Source organism: Ictidomys tridecemlineatus, unplaced genomic scaffold (assembly GCF_052094955.1).
Source record: "Ictidomys tridecemlineatus isolate mIctTri1 unplaced genomic scaffold, mIctTri1.hap1 Scaffold_64, whole genome shotgun sequence".
Taxonomy (NCBI): domain Eukaryota; kingdom Metazoa; phylum Chordata; class Mammalia; order Rodentia; family Sciuridae; genus Ictidomys; species Ictidomys tridecemlineatus.
Genome location: NW_027524440.1, coordinates 639020 through 662292, shown reverse-complemented (window position 1 = coordinate 662292; position 23273 = coordinate 639020). Strand labels below are relative to the sequence as shown.

At 47.9% G+C, this 23273-nt stretch overlaps 1 long non-coding RNA gene and 1 other non-coding gene across 4 annotated transcripts in view; one reads left to right on the top strand and one right to left on the bottom strand.

Annotated features, from left to right (window-relative positions):
- The first annotated feature begins 1761 nt into the window (after positions 1-1761).
- Positions 1762-23273, top strand: part of LOC144374326 (uncharacterized) — a 60552-nt gene continuing 39040 nt past the window's right edge. Inside the window, exon 1 of one of the 3 annotated variants that reach the window (XR_013433769.1) lies at positions 1762-2065. This is a non-coding gene — a long non-coding RNA (uncharacterized LOC144374326). The remainder of the gene's footprint in view (positions 2066-23273) is intronic. The other 2 variants (XR_013433768.1, XR_013433770.1) reach the window with 2 other exon arrangements.
- LOC144374340 (U6 spliceosomal RNA) lies at positions 18583-18688 on the bottom strand. Its single transcript, XR_013433784.1, has one exon. It is a non-coding gene; the product is annotated as a U6 spliceosomal RNA (small nuclear RNA).

Sequence of the window (23273 nt, the reverse complement as noted above, 5' to 3'; positions counted from 1 at the left end):
CAGAGGCTGGAGTAGCTCTCCATCTCTAGGAGTCTAACCAGGGAAACATGTTCTCCCAACCACAATCACCATGTGTCAGTCAGAGAGGGCATGAATGTTGTGCAGAAGCAGGAGGCCAGTAGATGAGAATCCCTTCAGAATAGCTGTGCCTCCTGGAGCAAATAACTTTCCCTCTCTGAATACTGATTTTCCCACCCTCAGTGTGGACGTGGGTGGCCATGGGATATTACGGGAATCATAACATCTGTAATATAGAATTGTCAGAATTACTAAGAAAATGCCGCAAAGCACCTACCAAATGATAAATGTCTGGCACACATTAAATGACCAGTGCTTACTACAGCTGGTGTTCCCAGAGAGCTTGGGAGAGATGACCTCTGAGGATCCCAAGGAGACAGAGGTAAGCATTGGAGTTGGCAGCAAACTTCAAGTGCTTCCCCTTGAGCCGCGTAAGACCAGGGGCTGCGTCTCCCAGGGCAGTCTGGGGGATGGAAGAGACTTGGCTTGGTGTTGGGAGGCCCTGGTTCTGCTGCCAGCCCAGTGAGTGGCTTGGGTGGCCCTCTGCTCTTCACCTTGCTCCCTACCTGTGGCACTCCACACGCCTCCTGGCCATCCTCCCTATGTCCCTCCCTCTACAGTGAAGAATTCTGAGCACTGTCAAACAAAGGGGGCCAGTGCTGCAGAGAGTTATTTGCTCAGAGCCCCTCCCCACCCTCCGGGTCCTCATACCAGCTTCCCAGGACTCTGCACCTAGCTCTTCTCTCCCTGGTATTCCCAGGGTCACTCTGAGCTAGTTCCTGGACAAGGGTCCAGCCAACTGCTTCTACTGTTCCCTCCCAGTGGTAGGTTCTCTTTTCTCCTCAGTCCATTGTCATCCCCAGCCAGTTCAACCCTTTGTCCCCTGTGGGGAGTAGGCAAGACTTCCCAGGTCTTTCCTTGGGAGCTCACAAACTCTTAGTCATGCTTCAAAACCCAAGTCCCAATTCCTCCAGGCTGCCTTTGCTTTCCTTAACAGGTACTCATCATGCCAGCTCCACATTAGTTCCTTAACCCAAACATAGAGGATGGTGAAACAGACACAATAAATGCTCAACGCTTTCACGGCACACACAGTGCTTTTCTCCCTCTGTCTCACAAATTGGGCCACACACAAAGTTGTAGCAAATCCTAACCACATCCCTCTCCTGTGCACACATACACACATGCACAAGAGACACCAAAAAAACCCCACAGGGATTTGCTCTCTTCTTGATTATAAAAGAGACACAAAGTCTCTTTCCACCACACCCTCGTGCATACACAACATAAATGCAAATGTACAAATTACACATCATAAAAACATACAGAGAGGCATGTTTTCTGTTTTATTTTTCCTGCTTCACCCGCACCTCCACAATATACATGTAGAGACAGTTTCTCTGCTGAATCTACCAATGCACACGCCTGGAGATCCCGCGCTCCTCTCTGCTTCCCTCCCACACCCACTCGTCCCTCTCTCTCTCTCTCTCTCTCTCTCTCACACACACACACACACACACACACACACACACACATACACACATACACACACACACACACGCAGCTGCAGAGCCCTGGGTCATACTCCAGTGCAGGCGCCAGGCAGGAAACAAAGTTCGCCAAGACTCCCGCGCCCCGCACCGGACACCACACAGCCTCTCCCGACTCCTCCTACCCTCAAAGCCAGTCTTGGCAGGTCTGGACTCTGCACCCCGAAGCCCGAGGCTGGAGACCGCCCGCACCGGCCCCTCCGAGGTCCCCAGGCAGCCCTGGCCTCGAGCTCCCGGCGTGTGATTGGCTGCGCCGCCAGGGCCCGGGCTCCCGCGCCCCGCCATTGGCTCGCGGCGGACCCCGCCTTCCTGGGAGTGGGCGCCAGAGCTGCACGCTCGCCGTCGGGGAGCTAGGCGCACGCGGCTGGGGTCAGCCAGCCGCGCTGTCCAGCTGCACAGAGCGCTGGGAGCCAGAGCCCGAGTCGGAGCCGGAGCCGCCAGCCGGAAGCCGCGAGCCTGGAGCTCGAGCCGGGCCGGAGCCGAGCACGCGCGCTATGGTGAGTGCGGTTCTAGCCTGCGCACTGTTCCGGTCCAGCCTCCGCGGTCTCTGCCGGCCGCCGCGGTTGGCACCCGGGCCCGCCCGACTCGCGGGGGCTGGGCGCCCGCTGCAGTGCAGCCCCCGCTCGGCCCTCGGGAGCGTGGAGCGGAGGGGCGCCCGGGCAGGGCTCGGCTCGCCCCGGTCCCCACGCCCCGCGCTGGCTTCATGGCCTGAGGCCGGTCGTGCGGAGCTTGGTTCTGGGCAGTTGGGCCGGGCTGGGTGGGGAGGACTCGCGGTGGCCGGTTCGGCTTGGGGACCGTTGGTGCGGCCTGATTTGGGGCATCTGGAGGTCCTTTCACCCTGCTTGGCGTACAGACCCTTGGCAGCGGGCTGGGTCGGGTTTGAGGGTGGTGGTGATTCCGAGGCTCTGAATCCACCTGGACCTGAGTGTCTGGAAAGCTGGGGGCGTTCTGGGGCTCCATTGGGAAGTGGTGTGTGGCTGCACCGTGAGATTCGCAGGGCTAGACTGGGACACTCCGAGACTGCTGATCCCGCTGTGGCATAAGGGTTGGTGATTGTGGCCAGGCCAGGATGGAGGCTGCCAGAGACCAGGGGCACTTGGAGGCTCCACGTCCAGAGGTCTGGTCTCCCCAGCGTCTCCCAGCAAGTCTTCAGAGGAGGGGCCAGGTGCTGGCAGGGATGGGCAGAGGCACCAGAGAAAAGGGGGACCCAGGGGAGGAAGTTTCATGGGGGTCTCTGAAGCCCTCAGGGAAATCCTTTTGGTCCAGGCTGATCCAACATGGTCCTTGACTGGAGGGAGTTGGCTCCGCCCAGAGCCAAGGCCTCTGGTCACCTCTCCAGGGCCTGGAGATTTCCTCTCCATTACCAGGAAGAGGCCACCTACTTCTCTTTGGCCCTTTTCCAATGGACAAGTCCCTCTGATTCTGTCGCCTACCAGTAGATTCTGTGCCTTCTGCAGTAGTCACAAGGCAACAGATCAGGCCCCAGGAGAGCAGGTGCCAGTGATGATGGATGCCAGTCCCAGGGATGCAGCTCTTCTATTTCTCTTGTGATGCTGCTGCCAAGACTGAGGGGCACATTGGGAATAGCTGAAGAGCCCCCAGTTACTACCCAGGACCACTCCCTGCTCTGCTCAGCTCCAAGAGACTCCTTACAAACTCCCTTTCCCTGTCAGTCACTTCTAGAATTTTCTTCCTTATGCACCAACTAGAATCTTCCTCCTGTGTACCACCACCTACCTCTTTAGAGAACTGTGGCTTTATTCTACCTGCCAGAGCACCCAGACACGGTCTTGGACTCCACGTACCTCTGATTTAAGATTCCCACAGGAATGCTCTGCTTGGTCAGTTTCACTGTTAGGGTGCATTACCCGGGGACCAGCACTTGATTCAAAGTCTTAAAATATGAGTCATAAAAGAGGGTAAGTCTGTGAGATCATGTCACCCATTGTGCCTTCAAGCCCACTCTGACCTAAGTTACATGGAAGGAAGTCTTTTTTCCTCCTTAAAAACCATCATAAAGAGGAAGAGGGAGAGGTCCCCACCTTATCTTGGTGACACTTTCTAGAACCTCACATCTGAGAAGCCTCCCAGCCCATCAGGAAGATTCCAGATTCTGGCATCAAACAGTTCTGGGTTCGAGTTCCAGCTCCTCTACTTCCCCACAGGGACTTTGGTCAAGTTGCACCATTTTCCCTGGGTTACAACTTGGCTCATCAATGACACGAGATGATAAGTCTTATCTTCTAGGGATGACTTGGAAATTGGTTGAGATAACCCAAGTGAGAATGTTTTGCTTGGATATAGCTTAGTTTCCTTACTTTTACAACCTTGAGCTCAGGTTGGGAAGTTCTACCTAATGTCTGACCTGTTTGAAAGTCTGGAAGAAGGATTAATGTTTATCATGATATGAGGAGAAGAGTACAGTGATATGTAGATAATATTTTGTGTGTCATTCAACAGAGATTTATTGAGCACTTATTATATACCAAACCTTGTGCAGGGGAAGAAAAAACTGAAATACCATGTTAAGAGAGCGTCCACGAGTCCTTCAATGTCTATCTGGTCCTCAGGCTATGTGGCATGTCCTTAGGAGAGGTGGCAGTATCACACCAGGAGAGGGCTGACTTCTGGCTGGAGAGATGAGAGAAGGCATCACTGAGCAGGTGGCATGTGAATTGGAAAATTCATCCCAGTTCAGGGACCTGGGTGACATAGGAGCTGAGTGACATGGAACTCTGAAAGCCCAGGATGGAGCTGGCCTGGCAAGTGTGTGAGGGAGCCGGGAAGAGGGGGGGAAACAGGTAGAGGGGCACAGGGGCAGAGAGCAGGCTGCAGCAGGCTGAGTGGAGGCCCCAGGGTGGATCCTTGACACACCACCTGTGATTGGGGTGGGGCTGATGCCAGGCTTCCTTGGCCCCTGTCATTTAGCTTTCCCCCAAACAGGGGTCCCTGGGCCGTCATTCCTGAGGTGGGGGCAATTCAGGACTGCCAGAGCGTTTGCCCCTGATCTCCTGCTCTGTGGACACTGAAGTCTACTGCCCTTCCCCTCCAGTGTGGCCAAGGTCCCCCTGGCCCCTGGGTCCTGATGGGGCTCCTTGGCAGACCGTGTGGGCTGCTTCCTGCTCTGCTGCCCGACTCCCCCAAGCTCCGCTCCCCACCAGATCTCTCCCCCGTGGCAGGGAGTCAGCACTGATCTTAAAACTCAGTGGAGGGCCTGGGCTGGGGCTCCCCGGGTTCCAGCCTCAGCACCACCTAAAAATAAATAAAATACAGGCATAAAAATATAATAACAGTATTAAAAAGGAAAAAAAACCAGTGGACCCACCTCACCTCCGTGCAGGCTGGGGATGAGGTGGCTTTTTGTACCCCCTGCCTCTTGCTGTCCTCAGACCACCCAACATCAGGCACAGAGAGGTGTGTGAGGCTGCCAGGGCACAGTGCCAGGACAGGCACCCATCGCCTGGATGTTTGAGACGTGAGCCAGACAGGCAGGCTCTGGGGAAGGAGACCAGCCCAGCTTCCCCTCTGCCCGCACGGTGCCTTCCCGTTCCCAGCGGGAGCCTGAGAGCTGCAGGTCATCTTTACTCCCAGTGGTGGAATTGAGGACAGGTCCAGGTCCCAAGTTTGAATCCTGTTGAACTACCAACTTGCTGTGTGACCTTGGGTCAGCCACCCTCCCTGTCTGTGCACCTTCCCTACCAAGGGGGGCAGATTGCTCCATTTCTTGGGGTACCATTGTGAGGACACAATGGGTGCGGACACCATTAAAAACACGAGGGGCAAGGTTATCATTTGCAGGTAGGAGGACGGCTGCACGCCAGGCCACAGTCGCGCCTCAGCCACTTGGATGGCCAGCACCTGTCTGGTAACCGGGTTACTCATGTTTCCTTGCATTGCTAGGTTTGGGGTAAGTAAGGATGTTGTCGCTTTGTGTCGAGGGGTGAGCCCTCGTTTCCTGCCAGCAGCCGAGGGCTCACCCCTGGCAGACGAGGAGCAGGGCTCCGGTGCGAAGCCCTGGGGTCAGCGGCAGTGCCCTGGCCTGAGCTGAGATCGTGGCTTAGCTGAAGTCCACGCTCTGGGGTTTATAGGGAGGGGGACCTTCAGCAAATGGTGACGACCTTTTGTGCCTCTGCTCAGTGTCTTTTCAGCTGGGAAGGCCAGTGCCCGGGCCACGGCCAAGGAGCTTTGTTCCTATATATACCCAACAAGTGCCTGGCTCAAATGGCGCTGGGGCCGGGGTCAGCATGGAGGGCAGCAGGGTCTCTCTGCCACAGCTGGGGACAGGCCGATGTGGGCAGGAAATGACCAGTGTAGTTACAGTTGCCAAGGAGACATGCGGAGCCAGGGGAGCAGAGAGGGTACCTGAAGGCAGGAATGGTAGGGGGCAGTTAGGAGGCCACGAGAGGGGCCTGGGGGGACACCGGTGGTCGGTCGCTGGGCACTGCCCTGCACCCCCAGGCCACTCCATCACGCTGCCTAGAGGGTCACGAAGACGAGGAGCTGAGGGCCCCTGCAGCCCCTTCCCCTGTGGGCCCCGGCCTCCCCCCCCCCCAACCTTCCTCCCACCAGGACAACACCAAGCGCCAACCAGGGTGTGATGCAGGCCTCCTGCCAGGGTGCGCGCATCAGGGAAGCCATCCCGGGGAGGTGGCGGCTGGCGGCAGTGCCCCTAGGTGCTTCACTCATCCACAGATAAGAATGGGGGGCTGTCCGTCCTTCCAGAGCCATGTCAGCAGGCAGTGAGGAGTGGCACCAGTCTCCGCCTGGGCTGCCACCCTGTCTCGGGGCCCTGCAGGTCAGGGTGGCTGGGGTGTCTGCAGGCCTGTCCTGGCCCCTGACAAGCTTAGGAATGGCTCCCCCCCCAGGGCTTGGGGGGATAATATACAGAGGAGCAGATTTCTGGAGAAAATTCAGGGAATCAGCTGAGGGAGGGGCTGCCATCAGGGCCCAAGAGGGAGCTAAGCCCAGAATGCTTCTGCTAAAGGGGGATTGGGAGCCATGGGATGTGTATGGGGGAAGACTGAGGCGTGAAATGAGCACCTACTACACGCCTGCCTGGCACCTGAATGTGCCCTTTGCTGGGCGTGGTGGTGCACTCTATCATCCTGGTGACTTGGGAAGCTGAAGTAGGAGGATCGCAAGTTTGAGGCCAGCTTCTGCAACTAAGCAAGGAACTGTCTCAAAATAAAAACTGAAAAGGGCTGGGATGAGGATCAGCAGTAGAGGGGCCCTGGGTTGGATTCTCAATCCCTCAAAACAAACAAACAAACAAACGTAATCTCCCTGATCTTTGCACCACCCCCAGGCAGCAGCCACTTTTTGAGTTGTGGAAGCCAAAGGCAAGGCTCAGGAGCCTCTCAGGAGCCAGGGGCTGGCGTGAGGCAGCGCCTGCCACCCCATTCTTCAGAGCTGTGGCCTCACCCCAGGGTGCCACTAGATTTAGTGAAACTCCACTTTCCTGGGAAAGCCCCCCACCCCCACCAGGGGTGAAGCTCTCAGAAGCTAACGGGGTGGACAGGGTGGACGCTGGCCATGCTGAGCTGCTGATTATTTATCTTTGACCTTTGTGCTTGTGACAGTTAGAAAGCCCTTTCGTCTCCATTCACTAAGTGTCTTGGAACCCACTAGCAGGGCCAGGACTCAAACCCAGGCCTGTGACCCCCATCTCCCGGACTCCAGGCCCCCCCAGCTGTGGATGTCCCGGGCTTTCTGACCCCATGACCCTGGCCCACAAGCCTCCTCTCCCCACAGACTCCTTCCCTCCTTGGCTGGGAGAAAGGAGGCGGCAGCCAGGAGGAGTCCAGTTACCGTGTAAACACAGTCATATCAATATTTACCTCTGGCTGGAACCCCAGCCTCCCACCTCCCTGCTGCCTCCCACACCCAGCCAGGTGCACGTGGCCTGCTCCTGGCTCAGGTCTGGCCACTGAGAGTGAGGCCAAGGGTGGGGACCTGCCTTCCAGCCCAAGATGGGCCACTCACCTTTGATGTGACCCTGAACCAAGCACTCTCCCTTCCCGGGCCTCAGTCTTCCCATCTGTAAAATGACACAGCTGGGACGGACCAACGCAAGGGCTGTTTTCAGCAGTGACATGTAGGGGGACGAGCCCAGTGCTGTGGCACAGACTCGAAGCTACGCAGACTGGAGTTGGCCTCGGACCCTGCTGCTTCCTTGCGCTGAGGCTGCGCGCACGCGCTTGACCCCTGGAGACTCGGTGTTCTCATCTGTAAGTGGGATCCCGACGGCACCTGCTTTGGAGGCTGTCGGCTACTTGCCGTACCCAGCAGAGCTCTTGGCACAGGAGAGGAGAGGGACAAATGGTCGTGGTGGTAGTTGTTATTCCAAATAAACATTTTATGACTCTCTGAATCCAGACGCTGGGTTGCGTCACTTGGGAATCAGAGCCAAGGGTGGGGACTCTAACCTCAAGCCCTCCTGCCTCTCTGGGACCACAGGCTGGGCTAGGGGATCCCAGGGGTGGAGAAAGACCCCTAGTCAGCACCGCCCCTTTCCCCAGCTGCCCTGTGTTTGGAGTTCCTTCTTATCGGGCTGAGGTCCAGGGCTGAAATGACCTCAGAGATGTGCCCTGAGAGGAGCGAGGGAGGGTGGAGGGAGCGGGAAGGGGAGGAAGGATGCATTTCCTAAGCTGCTATTTCGCGCAAGCTCCTGTTCCCAGGCCTGGAGCGGAGGGTAGCTGTGGGGAGGGACTGGCAGCCCAGAGTGTGGACAGGGCAGGATGGGGACAGGGGACTGCCGAGGTAGTAGGAGTGGGCCTTGGAGGTCTTTTGCAATGGGCCCAAATTCAAACCTGGCTGCGTCACTTTTTGCTGTGTCACTTGGGAAAAACGTGTCCCCTCTCTGAATGGTTGCCGCCTGTTTTGTTGGGAGGGTTTCATCTGAAGTGCTTCAGAAGAGCCAGGCTCTGGCTGGCACACGGAGGCTCCATGGCAGTCTGCTGCTGTGGCTGGCGGCCTGCACCTTCCCCAGGGTGGAGTGGTGCGTTCTGCCGGAGAGAGAGGGTACGTCGCAGGCAGCTTGACTGTCCCAAGGGCACACCTGCACGCCACTGGACCAAAGTGCAGATCATGTCCCCAATCCCCACGTGGCCCTTCGCCAGTCCCCTGCCCTTGCTGTCCCCTTGGCTGGCCTGGTTTGAAGCGCTGTCTGCCTGGTCCATGCAGCGCACCGTTTGTGCCTGGTTTCCTTCGGCGGCAGGTGGCACTGTTTCTGAGGCCCATCCCGGGGGTGTGGGCTCCGGCCTCTGGTCTCTTTAGGCTGAGTGTGTTGGGGGATGGACGTGGCAGTGTCCATGGATGACATTGGGTTGGCCCAGTCTGGTGCTGCTGTGGCCTTCTCGGAGGTCTCCACAGACCTGTAACCCCCGTCTCCTGGCACATAGCCAGGAGCAGAAACTGGCCGTTGTGCGAGTGGCCTGAGTCTGACCCTCCCAGGAGCTGCCCAGGATCCCAAGGGGCCATCCATTCTCAGAGCATATGGGTCTCCTCTCTCCTCAGCTAAGTGGGTGCTTGGAGGCAGGCGGGACTCTGAGGGCCTTCCCTGCCCCAGGGCCTCAACCCCACTCCGGCCTTCCTGTCCCCAGTGCCTGGCAGCTCCCAGCTGCATTCTGTCCCATGCTGAGCCTCTGCTTCACCTGGCGCTCTCAGGGGTCCTGGCGCTAGAGTCCCCAGCATGGGGCCTACCACTGTTAGGCTCTGTGGCCTTGGGCTGTCCTTCCCCCTCCCCATCCTTGGTCTCCTCCCACCAGGAGGCTGAGGAGTCCCTGGTGTCTGGTGGCCTCCCTCCCTTGGTGCCGATGGCTCCTGCTGACTGCATTCTTCCGCCGCAGGCTGGAGCAGGTGGCAGGTCCTTAGGAAGTGTGAGCAGTGGACCTGCGGCCTCCCGGGACGCAGCCTGGTGAATGGCTGCCTCCTCACTGTGCTGCTGCTAGGCCTGCGGAGCCCGGGAGGTGAGGGTGGAGCCAGCCAGTCTCTTCAGGAGGACCGCTGGGACAGTGGGGCGGGGCTCAAATCCTGGTACCCTCCCTGAGAGCGTCATTGTGGGCCAGTGTCCTGTGGGCAAGAGCCCCCGGATGTGGACACTGCCTTGTGAGGCTCTCCGGAGACCGCCTGGGCACCAGGCCACCTTGGGTTTGAATCCTGCCACCCTCTTGGCCGGGCCCAAGCAGTCCTCTCCACTTCCCTGAGCGACAGCATCCCCTTCTGCCAGGCTGTGGGGACCCAACAAGGCCGCGACTCATTGCTGAGACCAGCAAGTGGGCAGCCAGGTCCCTGCCCCTGGGGAGCTCCATTCCAGGGGAGGAAGCAGGAGGTTAAACGGGAACATCGGCCAGCCAGAAAGAGCACGTCGGAGAGGACAGGACGGTGCCTAGTGAGTTGCAGTGAGGGACGGAGCTGCTCCAGGCGGTGCCAGGGCAGGAGCCAGCGCCTAAGCTGAGAGCCAAGGTCGTGGGACTTCCCAGCAGGAAAAACAGCAAGTGCAGAAGGACGGACTGGGAGCCTGGGTGTTATGGGCGGCAGGAAGGCCCACACAACCAGGCAGAAGAAGTGAGGGGCAGGGAGTGGGAAGAGGTGGGCATGGCGGGGGACCATCAGGGAGGGCCTTCCTTGGAATTGGGGGCGGTGGCATTTTGTTCTGAGTGATGGGAAATCACTGGAGGGCGCCAGGGAGATGACTCAGTGTGGACTGTTCCGAGGCCCTGGCTGCCGTGTGGAGCGTGGACTTCAGGGGGCAGCAGTGAGGCGGGGAGGCTGGTGGAGTGAGGGGTGAGCCTGACCTCCACTGTGCACCTGTCTCCAGGGCCAGGAGGCTCCAGCATCTGGGATTTTAGCTACTTCAGGGACAGGAGTGAGGGGACAGGGCCTCCCTCCCAGATGCCTCCAGACATTCCCAGCAACAGGGCAGAGTGGGCAGAAGTTCCCTCCAGAGCCACAGACCTGTCCCCAGACCTCCCCTTGAACTCAGCCTCAGGACTCTTCTAGAGTGACCTCCATCCCACCCTCTCAGCCCCCAGAGACCCGGAGAGCACAGAGCCTGATCCTGCCTCCTCTGCTCCTGTGCACCCTGCCTGCTGGGAAGTGGGGAGAGGAAGTCCTGACTGCATGGGGTGGCTGTCCCCTCTGCTCTCTGGGCTACTACTCCCATGACCAGGGGCAAGGAAATCCTTTGGTTTTGTGGTTCCTGGTGTCCTGGGCTGGTTTGGGCAAAAACCAGTACTTCGTCTTTCCTTGCCTCTGAGTGTCCGGGGTGGTGACTTGGTGTCCTGCTGGGCTTTGGAGAGCAGTGGGCAGGGGAGGGTGGCAGGGGCCACAAGGGCTCACAGGCCTGAGTGGAAATGAGCTTTGGCATCACCCACACTAACTTACTCCTGGAGAGGCTGAGACTCAAAAGGAGAAAGGGACTCTGTCTGAGGCCACATGGCAGGTTAGATGCAGCCAGAAAGTGCCACTTAGTCCCAGCTGGCTGAAGCAGGTGTCCATCTCTGACCCTCAGTTTCCTCCTCTGTGGCCAAGATGAAGCTAAAGCCCTCCTCAGGGTGGCGCTGTGAGCAGTGGCGGGTGGCTTGTGTGGAGTTGAGAAGCTCATGGGCTGGTATGTGCAGCAGGTGCTCAGTGAATGGGAGCTGAGAATACCAGGGAGGGTCTGTCACCTGAAGCCTGGGAAGAGCTGGGAGGGTGGCTGCCTGCTCGCTCTCCAGTCCCGAGGAGCGCAGGGAGGGCGGGAGGGAGTGAGATCTCTGTCCCTGGCCCATCTGCAGCAGTTTGTTCTGTTTGCTTCCCCGTTATAGGGGGCAGGCCCTTTGCCCAGGCCCTTGACTGCCTCCGTCACCCAGAACATGCACACACGCTCATGTGAGCTGGAGCTATACCCTCAGCGTGAGGCAGACAGGCAAAACTGTCACCCCAGGTAAAGACCGGGTGGCTCTTCTCTTTCTGCATTGGTCCCTCCCTCTTGTCCCCAGTACCCGTTTGTGATCAAGTGGTTAAGATCAGGGACCATGGGGCCAACTTGAACTTCAGCCCTAGATTCCCACTTATCAGCGGGCAGGTGAGTCTCCCTCTGAGCCTGCGGTTTCCCGTCTGTGAAGTGAGGTTGATGGCTTCCCTTGGGGATTGCAAATGTTAAATGAGAAAATATGCCCAGACAGGCCTGGTGCGCTTGGACTCAAAAAAGTGGGCGGCACTAATGACAGATTGGATCCTAAACTCCCTAGGCCCATTCTTCTTTCCATAGCTGCTCTCCCAAGCTTTCTGGGTCACCTCCTGGACCCTCGTGCATTTCTGCACCGCCCCAGCCTGTCTCCTCCCAGCTCTTTCGCATTCTCTGTGCTCTGGCAGATGAGGAGCTGGAGCTCTGGCCCAGCAGCCCCCGTCTGAACTCCCAGATCCCGGGTACCTGAGCAGCCATCGGCAAATTGCTTAAGCCTTGGCCTCTGTTGCTGCATGAACAAAATAGGATCAAACTCAGAGTTGTTTAAATAAGTGATCGAAATCTTGTAAGGTGCTAGGATGGGTGCCTGCCCTACAACAAGTGCCTAATAAATGTTAAGTTATTTGACACTAGGCAGTTTTTCGCTGGACAGAGCCCCTTGCCTTTTTACTCTGATCCCCAGCACCTGGGAAGGGTGGTATCGGCTCACTAGGGATCTGCACTGTGGGCAGTGGAGAATCCATTCCAATAAGACTATGTTTGAGACTTTGGTCAAGGTCACACTGTGAACTTATCTAGTGGGTGGATTGACAGGCTTTTCCCACAACCCTGCACCACTGTGTGCTGGGGACAGGCAGGGGAGGGTGCTGCCCTTACTAAGCTCATATTCTGTGGAGGGATGTAGGGCAGAATGGCCCTGACACCGTTAGAAATGACCAGCCCAGAGTGGGTCAGGTTGCTTCAGATTGGTCTTCCTAGGACCAGTGACACTTGATTCCTAGGTGACACCAACTCTGACTACACTGGGTTTTCCTGCCTCTAGTGTTTATTGGTCTTGGCAGTAATAGAATGGTGTCTGTTCAGTGTTTGCCAAGTACAGAGATAAATATTCTGTAATAAAGTCACTTAATCTTCCCATCAGTCCTACAAGGTGTTTTTTATTATCCTTCCTTTCTTGGTGGGAAACTGAGGGACAGAGCAATTAGTAGAACCTTCTGTCTGTGGGCAGCAGACCCAGACAGGTCCTTAACCCCATGCTCCCACGCCTTCTCTGCAACTGAGCTTTTCATCGTCCCTGATGACGGCCTCGCAGGGACTCTAGAGAGCACTTCACCTGGAGAGATTCCACAGGGTCTTTCTGAGGCCTCCATCTCGGCTCTGTGGTGAGCTGACGTAGAACTCAGGAAAGGGAGTCTGACATTCAAACACTGGAAGATAGAGAGAGGGTGCAAAGCGCCTAGCTGGGGGAAGGGGAGCTCAGAAGGGGAACGGCTGGGATTCCAGTTGAACCAATACCAGGCACGGGGGTGCCTGGGTCCCCCAGGAAGGCCCAGCCTGTGGGAGAGGTGAACAAGTCAGGGGGGGCATTGCCAAATGGTATTTGGTAAGCAGTGGACAGGAGCCCTCGTGAGGCCCAGTGAGACTGGACAACTAACTGGCGCAGGGAGTCCACGAGTTGGGTCTTGAAGGATGAATAGGGGTTTACCATTCAGGGCAGTTTATCCCAGGGGACTCTGGTCTGTGTTCCTACTCACAGCGGGTGCTCCGCTCCACTGCCCTGCAATGTCTGATCTTGGGAAATGTGACTTCTGTGTCACTCAGTGGGAGCCAAAAGCAGTCCCTGTTCTGTGCCTCATGAATTCCACTCCCAGCGCCGTCTGGCTCACAGGTGTGAGGCACTGGGTTCAATCCTCAGCACAACCTAAAAATAAAAAAATAAACATAAAAAACATTTTTTAAAAGTTAAAAAAAAAATACCCAAGACTGAGGTGTCCCGAGCACACAGGGCCCTCACCCCTGACGTGCCTGTGGCAGGGAGACCCCAGAGCATTGAGAAATCACTGGTGGCATAGCAAAAGCCTATTTTCTGTGAGTACTAATTATTTAGACAAGAATTTGAACAATATATGAATCTCTTGAAAGAAAGATTTAGAAAAGTGGTAATTTTTAGCTTATTGACATAAGAAATGTTCATATTATGGGGTACCATGTAAAGTTTCAGTATATTCAACACTGTATCATATTACCATCAGGACAGATTTTGAAGCATATTGACCTTATGTCATGACTTGGATCTATATTGTCCCCTAAGACTAATGTGTTGAAGGCTTGGTTCCTAATGCAGCAATGACCAGAGGTAGGCATTTAAAAAGTGATTGGATCATGAGGACTTTGACCTCCTCATTGATGGATTCATAATTTGATGGCATTTTCTGGGAAGTGGTGGACACCTTAGGAGGTGAGGCCTTGTCGGAGGAAGTGGGTCACTAGGTGTGTCCTTAAAGAGTATACCCTGTCCCTCTCTTACTCTTGTTTTATTTGCTTCCCCATGACTGTAAGACAAGCAGTTATGAACTATCACATTCTCTCTGTTATGACATTCAGTCTTGCCTCCCGTCAAAGAGGTGGGACCAAGTGACCAGGGACTGAAATGTCTGAAACCATGATCCAAAAGGAATCGTTAGTTGTTTTTCTCAGTCATGTTGTCACAGTGATGAAAACCTCCCCAGCACAGCTGAATTTTAAATAAAAGAAATCAAATAAAAGATGTCTGATTTCCCCAAATATTAAAGCAGGTTTTCTGTTCAGTAGCAGATAACATTTAACTTATAAATCATTGTTGGATATTCCTGTTTCAGGTGCTAATTAAATTTGAATCCCAATACAAATTCATAATATAATAAAAGGTAGTTAGAAAAAGTAAAATGAATCTTAACATGATGCTAATATTTTGAAGCATTGGAAACTTTTGCTGCAAACAGAAGCTTGATGTATATAAAATAAATCTGACTTGGTATCCTGACTATGATGCCAGTGGATCAAGAGCTTAAATACCTTAACACTGATGATGAAGATAATAACTGGTTGGTTGTCTTTAAAAAAGAAAGGGTCCTGAGTGTGGCCAGTTACCCTTCCAACTATGAACTGGCATCCTTTCCTTGTTATGGAGGAAGAACAAACAATTGGTTCTCTTAAGTTGGTTCTCTTTGGCATTTGGGACTGGTAATGTCAATGTAAGTCTATTTTCAGATTTAATTTGCCCCAACCACATGTTATTAGAGTGGTAAATAGTGGCGGTTAGTAAATTAACTTCTTTCAGTATAGATAAACACAATCTGATTTCAGTTAACGCCTTTCCAATGGAAAAATCTGTTTAAAAGTCATGGTATTTCCTCCATGCTGTGCCATAAAAGGAGAAAGTATTGGCTTTCTTTGATGGCTTCAGTTCCAGTCCTGCTTCATTTGGGACAAATAGAGATCATTCCCTAGTTCTTTATCCATTAAGTGAGAGGAATCAAAATGTTCTGTCTGATTTCATGTCTTCAGAGTGAACTTATCACTGGATGCTCACATAGCAGAAGCTAAACAGTCCCAGTTAATTTGATCTGTCTTTCAGGCTCCCTACCTGCCCTGTTACACAGTTCTCCTCTCATTGACCCTTTAAAATTTATTATGATCTTTAACCCAGTCTGGTCAATGGCTCCCCTGATTTAATCCATGCACTGTGTCTTTGCTCTCTCCCTGAGTCCTTGCTCCAGTAACTACTTGTATCAATAAGACCACTTACCTATCAATGACAAAATTATTTCAAATTGTTCTAATGAAAAAAAAAATCAGGGAATATTGGTCAATAAGATTTTAAATTTCAAAAGCAATGTTCACTGCAGGACTACTGAGATCCAGCAGCTCAACAATGTCAGTAAGTCTCCTATTGTCTTCTCTTCCTCATTTTCATCTCTGTCATATTAACAATATAAACCCAGGGCTTCCTAAGTTGTAGAGGAGATGGCCACTGTCTGCTCCAGGTGTGTAAACTACTAGCTTACTAGCTCCTTATAGTTCCAACAAAGTTGTAGGCTGGAGGATCATTGGTTCTTATTGGCTTAGTTAAATCACACGATGCTACTTAAAGCACATAGATCATTACTGTCGTATATCAGATACAATTAGGTTGTTCTAACCATAAAAGGCAAACTGGATTCTAGATAATCATAAACATCTACCTACCATCCACCACATGCCTTGTAGGAGAGAGTGTCCTACTCAGCATAGACACTAGATGTGCTCAGTGTTCCTGGGTGTCAATATTTTCAGCTTGAAGAACAAGGAAAAGTGTGTATACTAATGTATGTAGAGACACAGATCTATAAACTTTTTTATATAACTGTATATAAATTAAGCTAAATGTGAGTTCATATCGTTGTCTTCTACTCTAATTAATTAATTCATGGGACATTACAGTGACTTCCTTTTGCTTACCTGGCACTGAAAAATGTAACCCCCAAATCCACCATCCATATACTTATTTGTTGAATTCCAGCTTTTATATATGATAACATCACAGTCATTAATACATGCACTATATTGGACTGCAGTGCTTATATACAGTTCCTCTTTTCTTTGGTCTTATAGACTTTATTCATTTCCACAGTTACATAGGATAGCACATTTCCCTCACATCAATGAGTTGTTTCATATATTTATGCCACAGTTAGCTTGTTAATTTATAATTTCATCCTGGATCTCTTTTCCTCCCAAATGATTTTTTTTGTACCAGAAATTGAATCCTGGGGCACTGAGCCACTGATCTACATCCCCAGTCCCCAGGCACTTTTTTGTAGCACCACTGAGCCCAGCCCTCCCTAGTGATTTTTGGATTTGCATACATTAAGGTTTGCTCTTTCCTTTTTTTTTTTTTTTGATATTAGGGATTGAACCTAGAGGCACTTTAAAACTGAGCCATATCCCCAGCCATTTTTATTTTATCTTTTTTATTTTGAAGTGAGAGTAGGATTTCACTAATTTGCTGAGTATCTCTCCAAATTAGCCAGGTGGCCTGGAACTTGTGATCCCCCTGCCTTTCAACCGCATAGTGCCATGTGTGTGCAACTGCAGTATCATACAGACTACATTCATTGCCATAAAACTTTGCCCGTAGGCAGCCTATTCATCCATCCTCTGAATGCTTGGCAATCCATAGTTTTTATTATCTTCGCAATAGTTTTGTCTTTTCTGAGAGGTTTCAAATTGTCTTTCTAGACAGGCATCTTTCACTTAGCAATATACATTTAGGATTGATACATGTATTTAATTTTTGTTTCCTTGTCACTTTAAAGATTTCTACTTTTTTTCTATTTATCTCAAATGAGATTTAGCATCTTGAGTATGTGTCTAGGTGATAATTTGGAAGCTTTTCCTGACCAGATTTTACTCAACTTCCTGAACATGTAGGGTAATATTTTGTGATGAAAATATTTTGGGATATTTTCTCACTATTATCTTTTTCAATAATTGTATGTACTTCCTCTATATCTTTTTGGACTCCAATTATATGTACGTTGTGGTGTTTAATATTATCCTATGTGTCTCTGAGGCTTTCCATTTTTTATCAATATTTCTATTATTTGAACTATAATTTTCTCTTATTCTTAATTTGATTTCCTACTTTTTCTTCTCTATTAAATATGCCCTCGAGTTCATCTGATATATTTTTCAATTTAATTACTGCATTTTTTAGATCTAATTTTTCCATTGTTGTCTTTTTTTGTAGTTTTCATTTCTCTCTCACAATTTTTCATTCATTCATTATTTGAATGTATCTCTTAGATTACCTTAACATGTTCCTTGTAACATATCTGTATCATGTGCACAGAAATATTTGCTCTAGCTAATATGTGGTCCCCCTTAGAACCATTTTCTATTGCTTTCTTATTTCTAAAGCAGATAAAACATTTTCCTGCATCTCTAAATTCTCAAAAATTTTTGGTTTTGAACTATGCATTACAGAGAGCACATTGTTACAACTTTGCATTCTGTCTTAAAAAAAGTACTTTTCCTATCTATGAAAAATTTTCATTTATTTTCTTGTTTGTTTATTATTTCCTTAGTTTTTCTATATAATTAGTAGTCAACCAATGATTTGAAGTTAAGTATTTTACACTTTTGTTGCTTGAATTTTGTGGAAGTTGAAGAATACATGTAGATGTATAGGGGATTCATGTTTCCTAGTGCATTCAATATTGCCAGACTCTTTTCCCCTGCATACATGTAATTTAGAAGTCAGATAGAAATGTGTGAAGAGTATATGGCCAGAGCTCTTCTGCAGATCTCCTCTCTCCATGTCCGTGATTTAAGTTTCTTACTGTTCTACTACCTGACCCAAACTGAGTCCACCACCTCTTGCTAGCAAATATTTTGAGTTTTTATTGCTCAAGCTGAGAGAGAGACATTCATCAGACAAGAAAGTTATAAATCTGCTATTCCTGTTTAGAATAACAATGACACAATGTGTAGTAAAGACATAAACCAATATGTTTATGTCAGTAAATTACTTATCTTTCTAAAAACATTTTATGTATGTACACACACATTTTGCTTAACAACGTGGATACACTCTGAGACGTGTTGTTAAGTGAACTTGTCCACACATGGACATGATATTCTGCACTTTCCAAAACCTAAATGGTGTGGCCTACTACATGCCTAAGCTAATTAGTCTGTATGGCATGGCCTACTGTTCCTAGGGCCATGATGAACAAAACAACATGAGATTGTATAAAGCACAAGAGAAAGTGATGCCATCAAGAGATGCAATACACATGGAATGTATAAGGCACCACCATCAGAGCTTGCAGAATGTCTTACAGTACACATTTTTTTAAAAAAATGTTTCTATTAGTGCATAATATTTACCCATAATAGTGTTTTGACCTACTCATATATGCATGGAACGTGATTTGCTCCACTTCAGTCCCCAGTGCTTCCTCTCCTTCCCTCCTTCTTCCCCCTATTCCCCTTTCTCTACACTACTAGTATTTTTTCTATTTATTTATTGTTTCTTTAATTAAAAACGTGGAATACTTTACAAATTTGCATGTCATCCTTGTGCAGGGCCCATGTAATCTTCTCTGTATCATTTCAATTTTAGTATATGTGCTGCCAAAGTGAGGATGATGGTCGACATTTTAATGTAAGCAGAAGAGGTACTCTCTAAAATAATGACAACATGCATAGTAAATACATTAGCCAGTAGCATAGTTATTTGTTGTCATTATCAAGTGTTTTTTTTATTATGCTTTATGTATTGTGCTCTTGTATGACTGACAGCACAGTAGGTCTGTTACCTTGAGCACTACCACAACATGAGCAATGTTTTGTGCTGTGACCTTGTGATGGCTACAGAGTCACTAGGTGACAGAAATTTTACAGTTCCATGATGATCTTATGGCCCTACCTGGATCATGATTGACCCAGACATTGCAATGTGGCACATGATCATAATAGCAGTGTGGACATGTTAATTTCAATCTGCAAATTTTTCTGCATCTTTCTTTTTCTGTAAGAAATATTTTACACGCACAAAGACAATTCTAAATTTCTTTGTGTATTTATTTTATCCAATAAATATTAATTAAATTTATGTATTTGATACTTACATATTTAATATTTTTAAAATATTTTGTTATCAAGAAAAATGCCACAACTAGCAACTCACCCCCAATTTTAGCAGCAGTTTTTGAATCAAAAGTTCATAAGTAGTTTGGCTGTTGGTTCTAAGAAGCTGTAGAAGTAATTAGTTCTCCATCCATTCCAAGTCAGGCAGGCCTTCAGTTTTAGTGTCTGGCTTCTTTTACTTTTAATTATGTTTTTGAGTTTCTTTTATATTCTTATGCAAGCATGTATTATCACTTTTTTTCTTCTTAGGGCTGAGTGACATCACATCACATGGAAGTACCAGTTTTGTTTATTGCTTCATCAGCTGATCGGTGTTGGTTTATAAATCATATTGCTGCGAACATTGTGTGTATGTGTGTGTGTGTGTGTTTGTGTGTGTGCACTTCCAACTTTTGGATATATACCTAGAATGGAATTGCTAGGTTGTATAGTCACTATTGCTAATCTTATGAGCAATACCATTGATTTCTGTATCTTGATGTATTGACATTACCAAACCATACTTTCAAAATGAAAGCTATTAGCAATGTTACAGGAGTTTTTGTGGAGCAAGCACATTGTTTTTCTTTTTCCCACAATTTATTTATTTAGTTTACCCAATAAATGGTCAAGAAACAGAACTGGAAAGAAACAAAAACTAATTACCAATTAAGAAAGTGTATCATTATAGACTCTGATAAGTACCTGAGAAGAAATACTTGCTCCTCCACCTTCAAATCCATTTCTGGGAATAGGGCATTTGATGACTCATTTTCTACCCATTATAGGTAATAGGCGCCTTCTCTGGGGTGTTTTAAGGTTGTGTCAGCTTAAATGAGTTCTGTTGTTTTTGACAATGGTGACAATGTATCTTGTTGTGAGAGTAAACCAAACATCTCTTGGAATAAGAAAACCAAAGAACATTGCATTCGATATTATTTTCCTTGATTTCTATGATTTTTCTCACTGGCTGTAAACTAAAGAAAAACATTGCTTTTCTATCTGAAGAACTTTGCTACTTTGCATCAAAGACAATCAGAACTTCATTAAACAATTCAGAATTGTGTACAAAACAACAATGATTTTATACTGTGATTTTGGCAGCAGTTTTGTGTTGAAATATTTCATCTTTATTTTGATTCAGAGCTTTTGTGCTTTTTGGTTTTGTTCCTTCAAATATGCAGTTTAGGTACAAATGTTTGCAGATGTTCCAAACTTGATTTATTAAAATAGTTTCAGTACAAATCCCCTATGCAATTAAATGCCTATTCATGTGTTCTTTTCAGAATGAAATGTTGTTAACAAATAGCTCTAATATAATAGCATAACAGTTAAGGGAAAACTTGGGTGCAAGTGGCTAATAGGTATGAGCTGGTTTGACTTTTTTTAAAAAGTAGCATAGTTTTGTTTACTCTGATTAAAAAGCACTCTGTGCACACTGTGGAAAATTTAGAAAGGACAGAATAGTACAAAGACTACATGTGGCATTTAATCCCAAACTCAGAAATGAGCATTCTCCTTTGCTATTTGTAGTTTCCAGCATTCTCCTTATTCTTATCTTGAGATTTAGGAATTCAGGGATTTTATTTGGATTCATTTCAATAACCATCTCTTTTATGAATTTTGCCAGAAGAGAATATATGTCACACTGCTTTGGGCTTGATTGTCTTCCTTGAAGCACTTCTTCCTATCCCACTAGGAAAAGAGTCCCACGTGCTTGCTACAGCTGAGCCAGCATGCCCATATCCAGCCTTCTCCTGCTCTGGTTCACCCTCCCTCTCCAACCTCATCACCACTGAATTCTCATCAATCCGTGTTTTAGATGTGAGGACTCAAGGAATTACTGCTCTCTTTTTAGTTTAGAAAATGTATTTGTACTTTTACTTTAGTTATTGCTTGTTTACTTTTTTCCTCTCCTGAAATTTGTGATGTGTATTATTTTCATGTGTGAAGCCTATTTTAGATTGCACATATAGTAAGTCAGAGTGAGCAGTATGTTTCTTGCTGTGTGCTGTTTATTTCACTCAGCATGAAGGTTCTCCACGTTGTCATAAATGGCAGCTTCTTGTTAAAGGCTGGTGATGTTACATTGTGTATATATACCAATCTTTCTTTATCTAATCATCTGTGGATGGACACTTGGGTTATTTCCCTTCTTGACATATTAGGGCTGATGCTTCAATGAACATAGGGGTGCAGATTATCCCTGTGAGGCACTAATCTCATGTATGTAGAGTACACATATAGAAGACAGACAGCTGGATTATATGGTAGTTATTGTTTTCCTTTTATTTTTGAGGAACCTGTGTATCATTCTTCATTAATAGCTTTACCAGTGCACACTTCCACCAACAGGGTACCATGGCTTTCCTTTCCTGTACCTTCGCCAATACATGTTACTTTTTGTCTTTGGCAGTAGCTAATCCAAGGGTTGTGAGCTGATACTCATTTTGGTTTTGACTTACATTTTCCTCAAATGCAAAATACTAGCCTCATTGAGTTCTTTTTCATTCATCTTTTGGCCATTTGTATGTCTTTATTGGAAAAAAAAATAGTTCCTCAGGTTTTTGTCCATTTTGTAATTATTTTATTTATTTGTTCATTTACTTATGTTATATTGAGTTGTGTGAGTTTGCTATGTGTTTTGGATATTAACCCTTTATCAGATGTATGATTTGTAAATATTTTCTTCTAATCATATGTTGCCTTTTCATTTTCTAGATTGTTTTCTCTGCTGTGCAGAAAAGTTGTAGTCTTGTTTATTTTAGCTTCCATTGATTAAACTTTTGGTGTCATACCCAACAAGTTTTGCAGAGACCTATTCCATGAAAATGATCTCCTGTGTTTTCTTCTAGGAGTTTTATTAAATTTTACTTGTTAGTGTTAATCTAGTTTTACTTGATTTTTAGGTGTGATCTAAGTGTCCAATTTCATTCTTTTCCATATGGGTATTCAGTTTTCCAAGAATCATGCATCAAAGAGTCTGTCCTTTTTCCATTGTGTATTCTTGGTGTCCTTATGAAATCTTCATTGGCCGTGCAGGCCTGGATTCATTTCTGAACTCTGCACTCTGTCTCATTGGCCTGTAGGTCTGAATCATGATGCTTCAGTTCTATGTTTTGTAATGTAATTTGAAATCGAGAAATGTTTTTCTTCATTTCTTTTTCTCTTGATGGAGATTGTGTTAAATGTGTACATTGCTTTGAGTATTATAGATATTTTAACAATATTGACTTCTCATTCATGAATAAGAATATATTTTCATTAATGTTTCTCTCATTTATTTTCTTTCATAAATATTTCATAGTTTTCAGTGTGTGGATCTTTCACTTCCTCAAATATTCATAATTTTCTGTGTTTAGTCATATAGCATTATTCTTTAGCTTATAAGTATTTTATCATTGTTAATGCTATCATAAGTGGGTTGGTTTTCTTGATTACCCTGTTAGATAAATCACTGTTAATGTATAGAAACAACTGATTTCTATGATGGGGTTTTTAGCATGCAACTATATCAATTCTGTTAATTAACTCTAATTTTTTTGTTAAATATTTAGGGTTTCCTATGTATAAGGATGTGTCATCTGCAAATAGATAATTTTCCTTCCTCAGTCTCCGTTTGCATGCTTTCTATTTCTTTTTCTTATCAGATTCCTCTTTCTGGTACTTTTGCTACTATGTTGAACAGAAGTGTTGGGCACCCTTGCCTTGTACCAGGTCTTAGAGAAAATAACTTTCATTTTTTCCCATTGACTATGATGTTAATTGTGAGTTTTTTATAAATGTTCTGTATTGTGTGAAGAAATTTTCTGTTTAAAGTCCTATTTTGAGTTTTTATCATGAGTGGATGCTTAGCTTTGCAAAATGCTTTTTCTGCATCTATTGAGATGATCAGGTAGTTTTGATCTCCCATTCTGTTAATGTGATATGTCACATAGTTTGATTTGCATATGTTAAACTACCCTTGCATAATAGAGATAAATCTCACTTGATCCTGATGCATAACCTTTTAGATTAGTTCCTGCATTTGGTTTGTCAGCATTTATTTAGGGTTTTCTGCAGGTGTGTTTATTCAGGGACTGGTTCTCTTTCCTCATTCCCCA